The sequence below is a fragment of the Phodopus roborovskii genome, unplaced genomic scaffold (assembly GCF_943737965.1).
Source record: "Phodopus roborovskii unplaced genomic scaffold, PHOROB, whole genome shotgun sequence".
Classification (NCBI taxonomy): Eukaryota; Metazoa; Chordata; class Mammalia; order Rodentia; family Cricetidae; genus Phodopus; species Phodopus roborovskii.
In genome coordinates, this window is record NW_026126424.1 from 13,334,667 (window position 1) to 13,350,052 (window position 15,386).

A 15,386-nucleotide genomic window follows, 5' to 3' on the forward strand; every position below is an offset into this window, starting at 1 on the left:
TCAAGGTGCATGGCATGTGTCTGTGCATGTGTAGCTTTCACTTGGAACACCTACAACAGCTTGTGACTCATCAGGACATCGGTAAGTACACATCTACAAAACTGAAACCAGTAAAAGTAACATTTAAATGGTTCAAACTTAAATTTTAGCAAGTTTTCTCATTCACATTCTTCAATCTTTTCATGTGAGTACATTATTTTCTCAAACCAAAGGTATGGTATTATTAGAATAAAAGCAAATTAAGTATATTAAATGCCATGTGATTATATCATTTCCAAGGCTAAGGTTATTAGCCTACATATGATGTCTCTAAATAATTCCCATTTGCAGTCACATTTTATACTGCAGCTTTGCTGCACCAGCCAGGAGGAATGACACAGACCCTGCTGTGCTAAACTTACTGAAACAGATAGACAAACACTTTATCGTGCTTTGTTCCTGTTTTAGTATTTTGTAATTGGACTACCCTCCAGGAAACACTCTTCTTTCTAATAGATCATTGAGTTACTATAACAATCTTGTCATTCATGCTCTTCCTTTATATATAACATAGGGGTTTCTACATGTTTTTTTTTTTAATATCAAGGCTAAAAAAATAGCTTGGAAAAGTTAAGCTCATTAATCAAAAAGGTATTTAAAAAACACGATGAGCTTGGGAAATAATAGGTCAGTGGTTTAAAAAACAAATGGCTTATGGCAACAAGGGTGGAGATATGAGCTTGATTCCCAAAACAAAAACTTTAAAAATTGACATGGCAACATGCACCTACAATCTTGGCATTGGGGATGTGTAGACAATGGACTTTTATCTTGGTATTCCTGGCAAGCCAGACTGTCTGAATCAATGAGCACTAGTTCAGCAAGAGATTCAATTTTTAAAAAGTAGAATGCATGGTGATTGAAGTAGTCACCCAACAATAAACCCTGGGCCCCATGTGCACATGTATACACACACACACACACACACACACACACACACACACACTGCTAACAGCATAGTTGAATACATAAGCTGACAGTGTACATTGTTATAATATCCTTGAAATATGACCAACCAAAACAGAGACGAGAAATATTTCCAAAAATATTTCCTATATATATATTTCATTATTTGAATATTGGAAAGTTAGTTTTTCCCTTTTGATTAATAATGATTAATAAATGTAATATATCCAACAATCTGCTTGAATAAAACAATCATCTTGAAAACCCTCCCTAAAATCTGTTGATTAGAACTGTATTCTTTGATACTTATACATTCCCTGTACCTGTTGTTTAATGTAACAAAATAAAAAATGTTAATGACAATCATCAGAGAGCTAAAAGTAAACTTTAGAAAATACTAAGAAACTCTATTTCACGTGTGTCTAGCTTTCATATGCTGCAATCCTTTCTACAGCAAGAATCAATTTGCTAGAAACATCTGATCATTATTCAGGCAGATAGCTCAGTGGGTTGAATTGCTTCCATGTGGGGACCTGAGTTCTATCCCTAGATCCCACCAGGTCACAAGACAGAATGAGGTCAAGAATTGTCACCTAGTTTCCTCATTTATACTGGTTTCTCTCTCTCTCTCTCTCTCTCTCTCTCTCTCTCTCTCTCTCTCTCTCTCTCTCTGTCTCACACACACACACACACACACAAACACAATTAAATACATAAATTAAAACATAGACTTTATTTGAATGAGTTTTAAGTAAGTTTTTCAGCAATAATATTTTTAACAAAATTCTATTATTCTGTTCAATGAGGGATAGTTTTACTGCATCATATTAAGAACAATTTTTATATATAAATTTTATTTCAGTAGTTCTGATTCATATTAATGTGGCATCCTTGAGTATGGAAATAGCATATGCAATGACCTATTATATCTATTCTGAAGCTTTCTAGAAACAGTTCCTTTTCTATGAGTTTCATCAGTATTTAATGAAGGCAAGAAAATAAAATTACAGTAAGATTTTATGCCACATAAAATGCATATAGAATTTATGCCAAAACAGACACATCTGTGAATATAACTATAAAAATAAGAAGCAGGGTCTGGAGAAATGGCTTAGCAGTTAGGATCACCCATATCAATTTTAACAACTATCTAAAACTTTGGTCCCAGGGGATCTGATACCATCTTCTGGCTTCCATAGGTGCCAGAAATTCACTTGATGCATATACATATGGGTAGACAAACACCAATGCACAATAAATAAATAAATACATTTTAAAATGTAGGAACAATTAAATCTAATCATGCAAATTATATCCTATAAATAACATCCTAAAACCATCCTAAACCTCATTATCTGTGAAATCTTAGGATTTTAAGGCATTGTGCAAAATATTTAAGAAAAAGACATGGATGTTTTTATTTCATAAAACCTTAATTAGACAGCCCACATTGTGTCTTTTAATTTATGTCTCCCTATACGGTCTCTGTGATATTTATCTTCCTACAATAAAGTCGAAGTCATTTGCTTGTGCTCACCCAGGTGAAGCATATTCAATGACACAGAACTCTCTCCAGAGAAGAGGAAATTAAAGGAATTGGCACATAACTGGTTGCATATTCTAGCTGTAAAAACATACTTTCAGAAAAGCGAGTGCTTAAGTGGTCATAGAAAAGCTCAATTAAAACTAATTTAACTTAGCTTCTTAGGATTTGTTAGCCCACACTTTTAAACATCAAGCCAAGTGGACAGGACCAAGTTATCCTCAACTGCTTCTTACTTAACAAGACCAAATAATAACTAATTCTGAAAAAGGTAGTAAATTATTTTTATATGAAATATCTAGTCTGTGTGCTGCCGTTTGGTCTTCTCAACTGTGTCCTTTGCCTTACAGAAGCTTCTAAGTTTGAAGAGGTCCCATTTATTAATTGTTTCTTTCAGTGTCTGTGCCCCTGGAGTTATGTTCAAGAAGCAGTCTCCTATACCAATTTGTTCAAGGGTACCTCCTACTTTCTCTTCAAAGAGGTTCAATGTGGCTGGATTGATGTTGAGTTCTTTGATCCATTTGGACTTGAGTTTTGTGCATGGTGACAGACATGGCTCTATCTGCAGTCTTCTACACACCCTCATCCAATTGTGCCAGCACCATTTGTTGAAGATGGTGTCCTCGCCCTAGTCCCTACTTCACAGGACCTGTCAGATCTACATGACCCCAACTGGATGGCATTCCCCTACATATGGAATTGGGGTGGGGTGATGGGAGGGGAGGGTGGTTAGGGTGCATGTGAGAGGGCAGAGAGGGTAAAAGGGAGGGAAGGAGGGAGGGAGGGCTGGAGGGGAAGGAGGGAGAGGGAACTGGGATCGACATGTAAAATCATAAATTAAATTTAAAAAAAATGCTTTGACTCCAAAATTTAAGTTGAAGGACAAGTTACTGGGGAAAAGGATTTCTATTTGTGTTTCCACAGAAAATGAAAAGATGTGGATTCCTTCCAGACTAATGTGGTTTGATCACGCCAGGCCGCCTGAAACAGAGTACAAGGTGATCCTACATTCAAAACAGCTGGACAAAACAGTCCTACAGACTACAGCCAGGATATTTGAATCTTCTTCAAATCCCCCATGGCAGCGCCCCTTACCAGCAGGAAGTATTTTGGAAAGAACGACGCCCAAATTCCCAAATATTGTGTATAAATGTTTGTTTTCACTTAATTGGACTTTGTTATATAAAATTAAATAAAATAATAATAATAAAAAAGAAATATCTAGAAGACACAATAGTAGTATTAATTTGGTACTAAAACATTTTGTTCAAATTAGGAAAGACATAGTTACAGATCAATTCAAATGCATAAAGTTGAAAAGTAAGGCTCGTAACACAAAGGAAGCTTACTAAATTTATAACCAGTCTCCAGGACAGAACCAAAATGAGAACTGGGAAATAGTTAAATGGATAAAGAAAACAAATCCTGTTTTTTTGAGATACAGAGTTCATGTTTGTAGGGGATACTCTGTTGCCTGGGTTTTAGGAGTGTGATCAAGGCAGGTACATGGCCACAGAAAACATTGACACATAAACCTTGAGTGAAGCTCAAGAAAGCATATTAAATAATCAGAGCTGAGAATGCCAGTAAAAAAAAATATTTAAGTGAAATACATCTTAGTTAAAATTTGAAGCAGATTAAATGGTTTTGTTTAAATAAAAATCATTTTTAAAAAGCTGGGTTTTTTTTGTTTTGTTTTGTTTTATTTTTAACTTTCACTGATCAACTTTGTTGAACTAGTTCATGTCTTGCATGAGAACACAATATGTTTAGGTAGACATGAAAGGAATTTTTTGGCTTCTAGAGAGAATGTGTAACTGACAAGGGACCAGTCAGTATTCTCAGTCCAAACCAAAGAACCCTGAACAAGTCAAGAATGTTCTTAATGGTATAAGAGATTTCAAACAGCAAAAGAAAGAAAGCTAGCATTCTTAATGGGAAAAACTTCCTTATGTTTTTTGTTTGTTTGTTTGTTTGGTTGGTTTTTTTTTTTTTTTTTTTTTTTTTTTTTTTTTTTTTTTGTTTTTTTTTTTGATCACTGACATGAGGAGAAGGCTGTGAAGATGTGAGTGAAATGAAGAGAACAAACACCTCTGTTTCCCTCTGGAGGGAACAATAAAGGGAAAGAGGGGGTGTGAAATGAAAAATCACTAGAACTTGAAAGGAAAAAGAAGACAAATTACTAGCCTATTTGGAGATTATTTTAGAGATGGCAACTAGAATTGTTTTTGTAGCAATAAGGATAAATCTGGAATATTCAAAGATAAATATGGTCTCTCGTGCATTACGCTATACTGTGTATGTGTGTGTGTGTGTATTGTATTTAGTGTCTATTTCTGTGTATCTGAGTTGAATGAATATGCTGTGTGTATGAGTATAATGTTTTAAACACTAGGTAGTCTCATTGCTTTGTAAAGTTGTTTTAGGAATGAATATCAGATCAGTAAGACAGCAACATGATAATAATCAAGACTTGGTAATGCACTCAAAGATTTGACATATGTAACACATTGCACAGGTTTACTCATGATCTTAAAATTCTTAGAAGTTTGTTTACACACTCCATTTCTATAGGTATCCATATTAAATGTATTCGCTTTTGCAAATAATCATACAGACGTATTAAGTACCACAGACAGGCAGTAATTTAATTATGTCTAGAAATTCTTACTTTGTTACTATAAGCTTCAGAAGGTTTATTATTAACACTGATATGGTCCAGTAGTTCAGATATATTTCTAAAATAGGTGGAGTATTTATAGTAATATTGTTGACAAAAAAATGTTTGTTGTGTCCCTGAAAAGCAGATATTTTAATTCATGTACTGGAAGAACAGTCGATTCTCATGAAATTTTACTCAAGCAAAAGATCGTGTAATAATCCTGAGTGAGTATGAATTACAACAAGTCATGTATTGGTAAAAAAAAATTACATTCTTTCATTTTAGGAGAATGACTGACCTCAAGGAATAACTGCCAGGCTACAATTAATGGAAACAACTGGATACCCAATATTTTTAATTTGTAAATATGTTTAATTCATATGGAATCATTTATCTTCATGTGTCAAATTAGCACTTTTTCTCTATACAATATATAAAAAAGTATCTTTGTTTCACTATTAAATATAAGAATGTATGATCTCCTAAGCATCTTTTTAATCTAAGATGTTGAAATGTTCCAACTACTGGGCGAGAAATGTCTCAAGGAATATTCCCACATAGAATACAGAATTACAAACAACCTATAAGGGAATGAGGGGGAAATGAAATATGAAGGAAAAAATATGACAATGATGAATACAATGCCAGCAAGGAATTTAACCTTGCTGTAAATCATTTTTCTTCTCCATCTACAAGGGGGGAAGGGATTATTTTAAATGCTCATGAAAGCTAAAGGAAGATACAGGGGAGATAATTGTTTTGTAAGCATAGCACAGATATTGACTAAAAGGATTATCTTTGTGGCTCAGTGACAAATATCTATCTCCACTGATAACTGACTTTATAGAAGTTCTGTGAACAAAATCACTGCTAACACTCCTAACTTCAGCCAAAGTAATGGGCCTTAAATTGGAGAGCACTGATTTATGTCTAAAAGGTAAAAGTTTGAGAATGAAGTAAACTTAGTAATTTAGGCCCATTCAAAACATAAGAAGGATCAAATCTCAAAACAAATGAACCTAGATTCATCATCTATTCATTCAAGCAAAAAACACTACATATTCATTTAGCTGCATGGTCATTATATATATTATTTAATAAAAAGCTACAGTTTCATTCCTTTAATGTAGCATTTCTCTAATATGCTAGTAAAACAAACTGGCATATATTTATAACATTTCTAAATTTCTAAGGATAAGCGTTCCAAAAGAAATGAATCTGGCTTTAAATGGCAGCTTTCTAATTTGGACCGTATGTTTACTTCTTCCATGGAGTGTTTAGCTGGACTCTGTCTAACAAGGTGATAATGAAGCTGGAAGTGGCAAGAAGCATGGAAGGAATACTGGGGCCTTGGGTGTATTTAGTAAAGTGCTGAAGAAGCATGAAGTCATGAGTTGTGACCCTAGAATCCACTTAAGAAGCTACTGTGGATTGGGAGGGGGATGGGACACGAGAGGGATTTGGGGGGCATGGGAGGGAGAGAGAACTAGGATTGATATGTAAAATAAGAAAAAGTAATAAACATAAGAAAGAAAGAAAATGCTACTGTAGCATTTGTTTTCATACATTGGGAATCTGAACCATGAAGTTTCTTGGGGTTTGCTGGTCAGCCAGTTTTGCTAAATGAGTGAACTGTGGGTTCAGTGATAGACACTTTAATGAAGCTCCCTACAGTACCCTTTGGCCTAAATTCACATGTGCATGTGCACATCCAACCACTCACACACACACACACACTCGCATTCCATCATGTACCTGTGTACTTGGATGTGGTAGTCAAGCCTACAATCCGAGTTTAGAGAATGAGGAATGAGACTGATAAGAAATCATGGTAAGTTTAGTCTACAGTGAAACCATTACCTCAAAAATGGTGGGGGGGAGACAAGGGCAGGAAGGAAGGAGGGACAGAGTGGAGACAGAGGAAGGGAGGGAAAATGAACCAGGATCTAGAGAGGAAAATATATGTAAGCATGCATGTTTTTAGAAGGTTATTTAATTCCAAATCTGTGCTGTGTTAGGGGCAATTAAGAGAATTCTTGAAAAGACTAGAATAAACAGGGTTCCTGCAACAGAGAAGGGACCTGCCTTTCATAGGAGCAAGGCTTTTCCAGATACCATACAAAGAAGTTATTACAGGGAACATAGAAACAAAACAACAAGCATTGGTACCTTGCATCTTAGGCGCTTCAAAAAGACAAAAAGAGATCAGATTATTCAATATGTGAACTATGTTCATCCTACTATACTTACATACATACATATGTATAACATTTTGTGTCCCTTATTTGCTGGTTTATTAAATAAATGCTTATTAATTAGATTTCTGGAAATGAGTTTGTAGGTGGTACATAATGTGTAAAGGAGTTCGAACCCTGGACAAGATGGAGTCCAAGCATCTGTTTGGGCAAATCATAGGCATCACATGGTGTGGACATTGTGATTCTCCATCGAGCTATTAGAGTAATAAACAAACTGAAATACCACATTTAGGTACTGCATTGTAGTGAGCTCTGTTAATGAGTAACATTACACTGTTACATCACATGATTGTTTCACATTTAAAGTATGAACCACACACATTTGACATAAATGTGTGCTAATTCAGGGGCCTTAACCTTGATTGCATACTGGTCGTTTTATAAATGAGTTTATATCGTTTATATTAAAGCCTGTTTATATTCTTGAATTAATAATTCAGTTTCACAGAACCTCTCAGAAACTGAGAGATTATAACACATATACTAGTGTTCTTAAGCTAAGTTCTTATGGAAATTCAATGACTTCATGGCATTTTTTCTATGAGATATTTAAGTCAATTTTATTGCTAACCAAGGAGGATAATGGTAAAACCCCACAGTTCAATGCTGTGACTATTTTTATTTTTTATTTAAACAATCCTGTTGGAATATAAACCAATCTCTTATTCACGTGGCTATGGATACTTGCCTGGGGTCCAGTTACAGGAAGCAAGTGCTGAGAATAGATGCTATGTGGTCTTTTGTATAAAACTGTCAGCTTACTTCTGTTTTGGGTTATTTGATACCTTGCCTGTCCACTAAAGCAACAAATTTAAAGCAATAAATGTAACCTACTAGCTATCTTCATTGTTTGCCAGAATGCAATATTTGTTGCCCCCAGAGAAATTAAGCATCAGCAATGAATAGATTGCCATATACATCATAGTAACTTGAAATACTGGATAAAAATGTTCATTTCCTATTCAGTGATACACACTGGTATATGAGTGACAAGATGTTAATATACAGAATTTAAGAAGAACTACAGGACTTAAATACCAAGGAAACAAAATTGGCAATCAATAAATGGACTGATGTAGTGAAGTTTCCAACAAAAGTGGTCAAAACTTGTTTCTAAAAGCAATCAACTTCACTCGCCATCTGGGAAATATAAATTAAAAATACTCTGAAATCCCACATCACTCCAGCTGAAAGACACTCATAAAAAATGTCTCATAAAAAAAAAAACCCTTATTCACTGCTGACGGGACTGATATTCATATAGCCATTATGAAAATAAGTTTGGAATTTCTCAAAAAATATATAAAAAAAAAGTAGAACTACTCTATGACCCAGCCATTTCACTCCTGGAAAGATATTCAGAGAACTCCATATCCTACCACAGAGATATTTATGCCCCATGTTTATTGCTGTTCTATTCATTACAGCAACAACATGAAAAAATACCTCATAGTCCATCAATGGCTAAATAGATAATGAAAATCTAATCTTGTAAAATGGAATGCTACTAAGTTCTAAAGAAGAATTAAATCACAAACTCTCAAGGAAATGTGTACAATTAGAGTGTATAACATTAAGGAAGGCCACCCAGGCTCAAAAAAAAAAAAAAAACTTTCTCCCTTATATGTATATCATAGCCTATAATAAATTTATACATGTACATATGTAAACAAATGTATAGAGTAACATGTAGAAAGAACAAGATCATTTAATTCTAGATGAGGAGGGAGAGAATGAAGGTTAAAGACACAAAATTATAAAAGGACATTCAGCTTACTATTTTTCAAGTGTTAAGACTGTCATGGATTTTTCATTTTTCCTGCTGTATACATGCATGAAAATGTGAATCATAGTGAAAGTGTAAAATACAAAATGAAGCTCCATGGATTGAGAATGACTACTATGACTATTAAAAAGTTCACTGAGATGTATAGAGTTTGGGTCTAGGCAGATGCTGTGTGGATGGCTGTGTTAATATGGTTGTATAATGTTTTTGATTAACAAGTTCTTTATAATAAAGTGAATTTTATTTTATCAGACTAAAAAGAAAAAGAAACAAAAGACAGACCACAGTGTCCACATAAATTGTCCATAAGCGACAGCTTAGGGAAATTGTAGAATCCAGGCTTTGCATCTTAGCACATTATAAAATGCACTCAGATGATTACAGTAGCTTCCTTAAAAAGCCAATGTGTTCCTAAACAATAGTCTATTATCTATAAATCTACTCTATTATTCTCCTTAAGTTGTAGAAGATGCCAAATATAATTACAAAATACATATTCAAAACATGTAAACCACTAATTTTCCACTTGTAAAAGCGTGATTCAAAAAGCAATTTACTTTATGGTTTACTTAAGCTCTGTAACTACATTAAAATATGATAGTATATACACAACAGCTTGTTAACAAGATTATCAAAACATTAAAATCATAATGTGCCACTTCAATTATGGATCCTTAAAATTAGAGCTAATCCTCACAGCACCAATTTTTATCTCCTAAACAATTTTAGCTATTAGCTGCTCATTCAAATCCTGTATCTCAGATGATCAGCCTTCCGAGGAACAACTTAGCTCGGCACTCCTTTCTGGTAGCAAACAAAAGTTGCCCCCCTTCTTTCTAGACCAGAATTTTTCAGCCTGTATGTCACAATGCCACATGGGGGGGTCACATGTTGGATAATCTGCTTATCAAATATTTATATTACAAGTCATAGCAGTAGCATAATTACACTTATGAAACAGCAACAGAAATAATTTTATTGTTGGGGGTCTCCACAACCTGAGAAACTGTATTAAAGGGTCGCAGCATTAGGAAGGTTGAGATCACTGGCATGGACTATAAGTAGTGGTCTTTGACAAGGAGTGGAAAATTGAATTCTATTCCTGGTCTTTGCCTAGTGGTTTCTACTGTTGTTCTCGGCAGTAGAGTCATTTCCATAAGTTATCCTATTGGTGTGTGATCATTCCAAATGCATCAAACTGGCCTTCAAAAGGCATTCACAATATTGGGTGTTTTTTTTTTTTTCTTTTAATACTACTCTTATTCAAGCAGTACATAGAACACTGTAGTCACACCAAGTTGAATGTATAGATTCCTATGTCAGTAACTGTGACAGTGGACTTTATGAACAACTAAGGTAACCTGCACTTGATTTCTTTTGTGCTAGCTTTTCACAAGAATAATAGCTTGTAATTATATAACAATATTTCTCACACATAACTCCTAATTAAATTTTAAAGTAATGAAAACAATGCTATAATAAACACATTTAATACTGGTATTCAGGGGCTAGAGATAAGGTTTGGTGGTCAAGAGTATTTGTGGTTCTTACATAGGACCTGGCTTTGGTCCCCTGTACCCATACATCAGCACACAACCATGTGTGATAACAGTTAAGGGGGATTTGATGCATTCTTATATGTATATGTACACATGAAAACATATACTTGTAAGCCAAGAATGCACTCATAAAATAAAAACAAATTTTATAAAATGTATACAAATGTGGCAAAATTTATTAACAATTGAGATGTGTTATTGCTGAGCATGTTCATGATTTTAATATAAACATTAGTATGTATAAAATATCTTTTATATTCCCCATGAATAGTAAAAATTAAACAGGCCATCTAAAATTGCTTACAATCTCCCCCAACAAAATTGAGTGAATAAAAAGCCTTAGTGTTCATATATGTGACAAACAGTTGCCGTAGAACATGTATTGCATGCAATGGTAATTACACTGTACAATTAACATGAAATTAATTACCTATATTGCACCATTTCTTGTGATAAACTTATGCATCTGTTGACTATATGCCAGTGATACTTCTAATAACAAATATATCACTCTCTATAAATACATGATGAAATACTTTTGCTTTCAAATTCAAATATCTAAAGGTAGTCAGTACAAGGTCTTACTCATGCATGAGATGACAGAAACCAAGTCAAAGAAATGACTGTTATCTTGGCAGTAACTGTTTTTTTATAACAGAAATTGTCACAGTAAAGTTCTACTCTATGAGGGGATACTTGCACCTGTTAACCTGGGGAAGGGGCTTTAGTGAGATCCTAATGACACAGCCAATGAAAGAAAATTTTAGAAAAAATATAATTAATATAGTTTCAAATTTCAAATAAAACAGAAGAGCACCAGAATTTTATCTGTGTTTATAATAAAACATTTTAAATTCATCAAATATAGGCACATACCTGAATATTTCTGATTATAAGGTAGATGTGTATTTATTCCTGAAAATGCTAAACCCAAGGCTAGGCCATCTAAAATCACAGACAGAATCATATAATATATTCAGAATTTTAAAAATTAAAATTTCCTTCCCTTCCATATTTCATATTATGTGAACAACCTACCAATTTCAATATCAATTAAATTTCATTACTATTACATTTCACTAAAAGGAATTGAATTAATTATAATTTCAATTATAAATATTTTGTTCAACCTTTCTCATTTAGTTTTTATTCCTTTTAAAGCCTGCTTTAAGTTACCTCAGTTTCCTAGTCATGTACTACATTTTGTAATTTGTTATTATCAGATATTTAAATTTTTCTTTTAGTATTATAGAATAATTTTATGCAACATGATTGCATATTTGTAATCATAAGGCACATATGGAAAAACCAAAGGACTGTCTAAATGTGAGAATGCTATCATACTGTGAGATTACTTTGACTTGAAGGAGAGATGTTATATTCATACATTATATGCATACCATGTAAATACAAGCATAATACACAATTGCAAATGCATATATACCCACAGGCACATGCATGCTTATCTCTAACACACGCAAAATAGGACAGTGATAATGCTATTATTTAGATGGACAAAATTTTCAGCAAGGTAATTCTTTGCTCAAGTTATGGTGGACAGTCATTTAAATAAATTTTAATTTAGCAAGGGATACAATAAATAGATACAGCAGTCCTTACATTCAACCACACAATGGAATACCTTGTATGTCAGATGGCAATCTGCCTCACCACCAGCGGATATTAACAAGAGAGTGAAATTAAAGACATACTTAGAATCCTCATTGAGAAAGAATAGTCTTGGAAACCCATATAACCTGCCCCTGTTTTGAAATGTCCTGTGGACTTCAATCTTCCTACATGAAGTTTATATTATCATTTTTATTCCCAAATCAAATACATCACAGTAATTTAACCTGATTCAAATAACATGTACAATGATTATGTCTCCTAGAAATCATTCTCTAAGTTGACATAATTAGAATATATTTTTTAGACTCTGCATCTATTTGAGTTTCTGTTGTACCTTCAAATACTATTACACACACCAGGAAAAAAGCCAGCAAACAGAAATTGTACAACTCAACATCTCCATCTAGTGACAAGAATCTCAACAGGTGATGAGGCTAAGCTACTAGAAGACTCAGTTCCTGATGTCCTGGCAGCTCTGCTATAGATAAGGATCTAGAAGCAACAGCCCTCACCCAACAGCCAGTTCCCCTAACACAAAACTAGCTTGTATCTGGACACTTTGCTTCTCTAGTTAGTTGGTCTTGTAGAGCTATGTCCTTCAATCCAACCTATTTGCATTTCTACACAGTCATTAAGTCCCTGATAATGGCTTCCAAAACTATTTACTTTTTTTTTCTCAATAAAAAACCATAGTCTACATCACATTCTTTTGCAGAATTTAGCTTCCTTTTTTCTCAGATTATTCAGTTCTACTAGCTATCATTTCTATGTACCAACCATCTGGTATTCATTGTTCACTTCTGCCTCTGGGACTCTGAGTAGACACATGTATAAAAGAGCCTCACCTTCCTCCTTATACTCAGCCTTCATTGCAGGGTCCAAGACAGGCACCAAATATTAAAGTACAGAAATCAAATCACCTTGGAGTGATGAGATGGTTGAAATCAGCTGAGATAAGCAGAAAATACTATGAAAGAAAGGCAAGAAATTACTCCTAAATTCATTATCATATAGTAGACCAGAGACTTGACCTGAAGAAGGTGGATTTTTTTTTCTTATGCTTAGATATGTGTCTTTAATATCATTTACACAAACAGTGGAAAAGACTTCTACAGAAAAGGAACATGAGAATGGATGAAATATAAGTACATAAGTCATCCCTTTGGTATTTTATTCGTGAAGACTACAGTGAAATTTCCCATTCAGTTCCACAAACATATATTACAGAAGCAAGTTATTTTAAAGTTACTTCATGCTATTAAAATAAAATAATATACATAAACATTGTAACATTTGGTTAAAAATTATTACTTTCTGTTATGCTCATGTTTCATATCAAGTCCATGAAATTTTCAATTTTATCGTGTAAAAGGTTAGATTAAACTGATATAATGGTTGATGCCACAATTAAATCTTATTCATTTGGACCAAGGATATAATTTACTATTTAAAAGTTATTCAGATTTTCTATAATTTGTATGGGTCTGAACAAAGCAATTATAGGTGATAAATACCAAAGGATATATTTATTTTTAGATTCTTAGTGGTTATTGACACTTCATTGTTCAACGTATCAGTGAATATCATTCCTCATGTGCCCTGAGAACATGAGAATACTATCTTAGCATTCAGAACTTCTCTCCCCACTGAACTGAATTAATAGCCACTTTCAGGAATTTGTATGGTTTTTGTAAAGCTTAAATCTTTTGTCTGCCAAATCAAAATATTCTCTGAATATTTTGGAGAGTCTCAATCACAGTTTTCCAGTGAGGTACCAAGTTCACTTTCTTTTTCATCTGTTGTACAGGTGGTAACACAGTAATTCAATTAGTTGAAGTCTTTAAATTTTGCTGATATTTTCCCATGTATAGGAGATTCTTAATGTTATCAAAGTTTTGTGATTTTTCCAATGATACTTAATTATCTTTGTTCATCAAAACTCAAAGATATGGTCACTTCCATAATCTATTGGAATCTGGCCTTTTAACTTTTTATTTCATTTAGCTCTTTAATAGGCATGAAATTTGCTCCTGTCATTTACTATAAGAATATAAAGAGATTTCAACTTTTCAAACTGCAAAAGTTGATACTACTTACTAAATTATTCGGCATCTTTTGAATAATTTGGGTAATTTATATGAATGATTTCACTAGGTCTTTATAGGAATTCCAGTTAATGATACTTACTGACTAACTATAATATAAAGAAAAACATGAATTTTCACTTTGAAGATGAACTGTTTTGTCAGTTTTGAATCTTTAAATTTTAACTATATTGTGAGCCTATTCTTTTTTTCAGTCATGAAGATTCAAACTGTCAGGGCCTCACAAATACTGGCATAGTACTCTTCCTTTTTGCTTCATAGGATGTTTTCCCGGTTACTCTTCTTGGGCTATTTAGAAGCAAAAAACGATTTAGAGAATAATTCCCATTTTTTCTGTTCTGTACCAACCCATGCTTGTTGCTCTGTTGTGAACAGAGCTTTTCTGTCATTTTCGTAAGAAAGAGAGAGCTCCTATATTGGATATAATGACAGGTATTGCTTCATGATAGCCTCTTTGTTGACTGTGACTTCATCACTGGCAAGCTGCCAAATTCATTTTAGCAACATAAAAATCTTGTTTTTAGGGCTTCCATCCAAACCACAATCAGTCATAATATGAATTCTTTAAGTAAAATATTTAAATAATACAATAAATGTTACCACTCTTTCAATAAACTTTACACATTTGAGGGGCTCTGGATCCACTGTAGCTCGTCACTCTCAAACTGAAGGGCACAGATACAACTCAACATCACAACCTTTGAAGGAGCCTTTCAGTGAATTGCTCTATGGTCCACAGATGTAGACAGGGACCTTCCAAATACAAGTCTTTCTTTTCAGATGCTCCATATTATAGTCAAGTCTTTTTCTACTGAATGTGATTAATTGAAATTTAAAGTCTTAAAATGTTTTTCAACACACATTCTCCTATATTCAGTTTTCAAAGGTACCATATT

The 15,386-nt window shown here is 33.6% G+C and overlaps 1 protein-coding gene across 1 annotated transcript in view; it reads right to left on the reverse strand.

Annotated features, from left to right (window-relative positions):
• The window catches only part of Dpyd (dihydropyrimidine dehydrogenase), an 817,241-nt gene that overhangs the window by 697,637 nt on the left and 104,218 nt on the right, over positions 1 to 15,386 (reverse strand). The window lies entirely within an intron of this gene.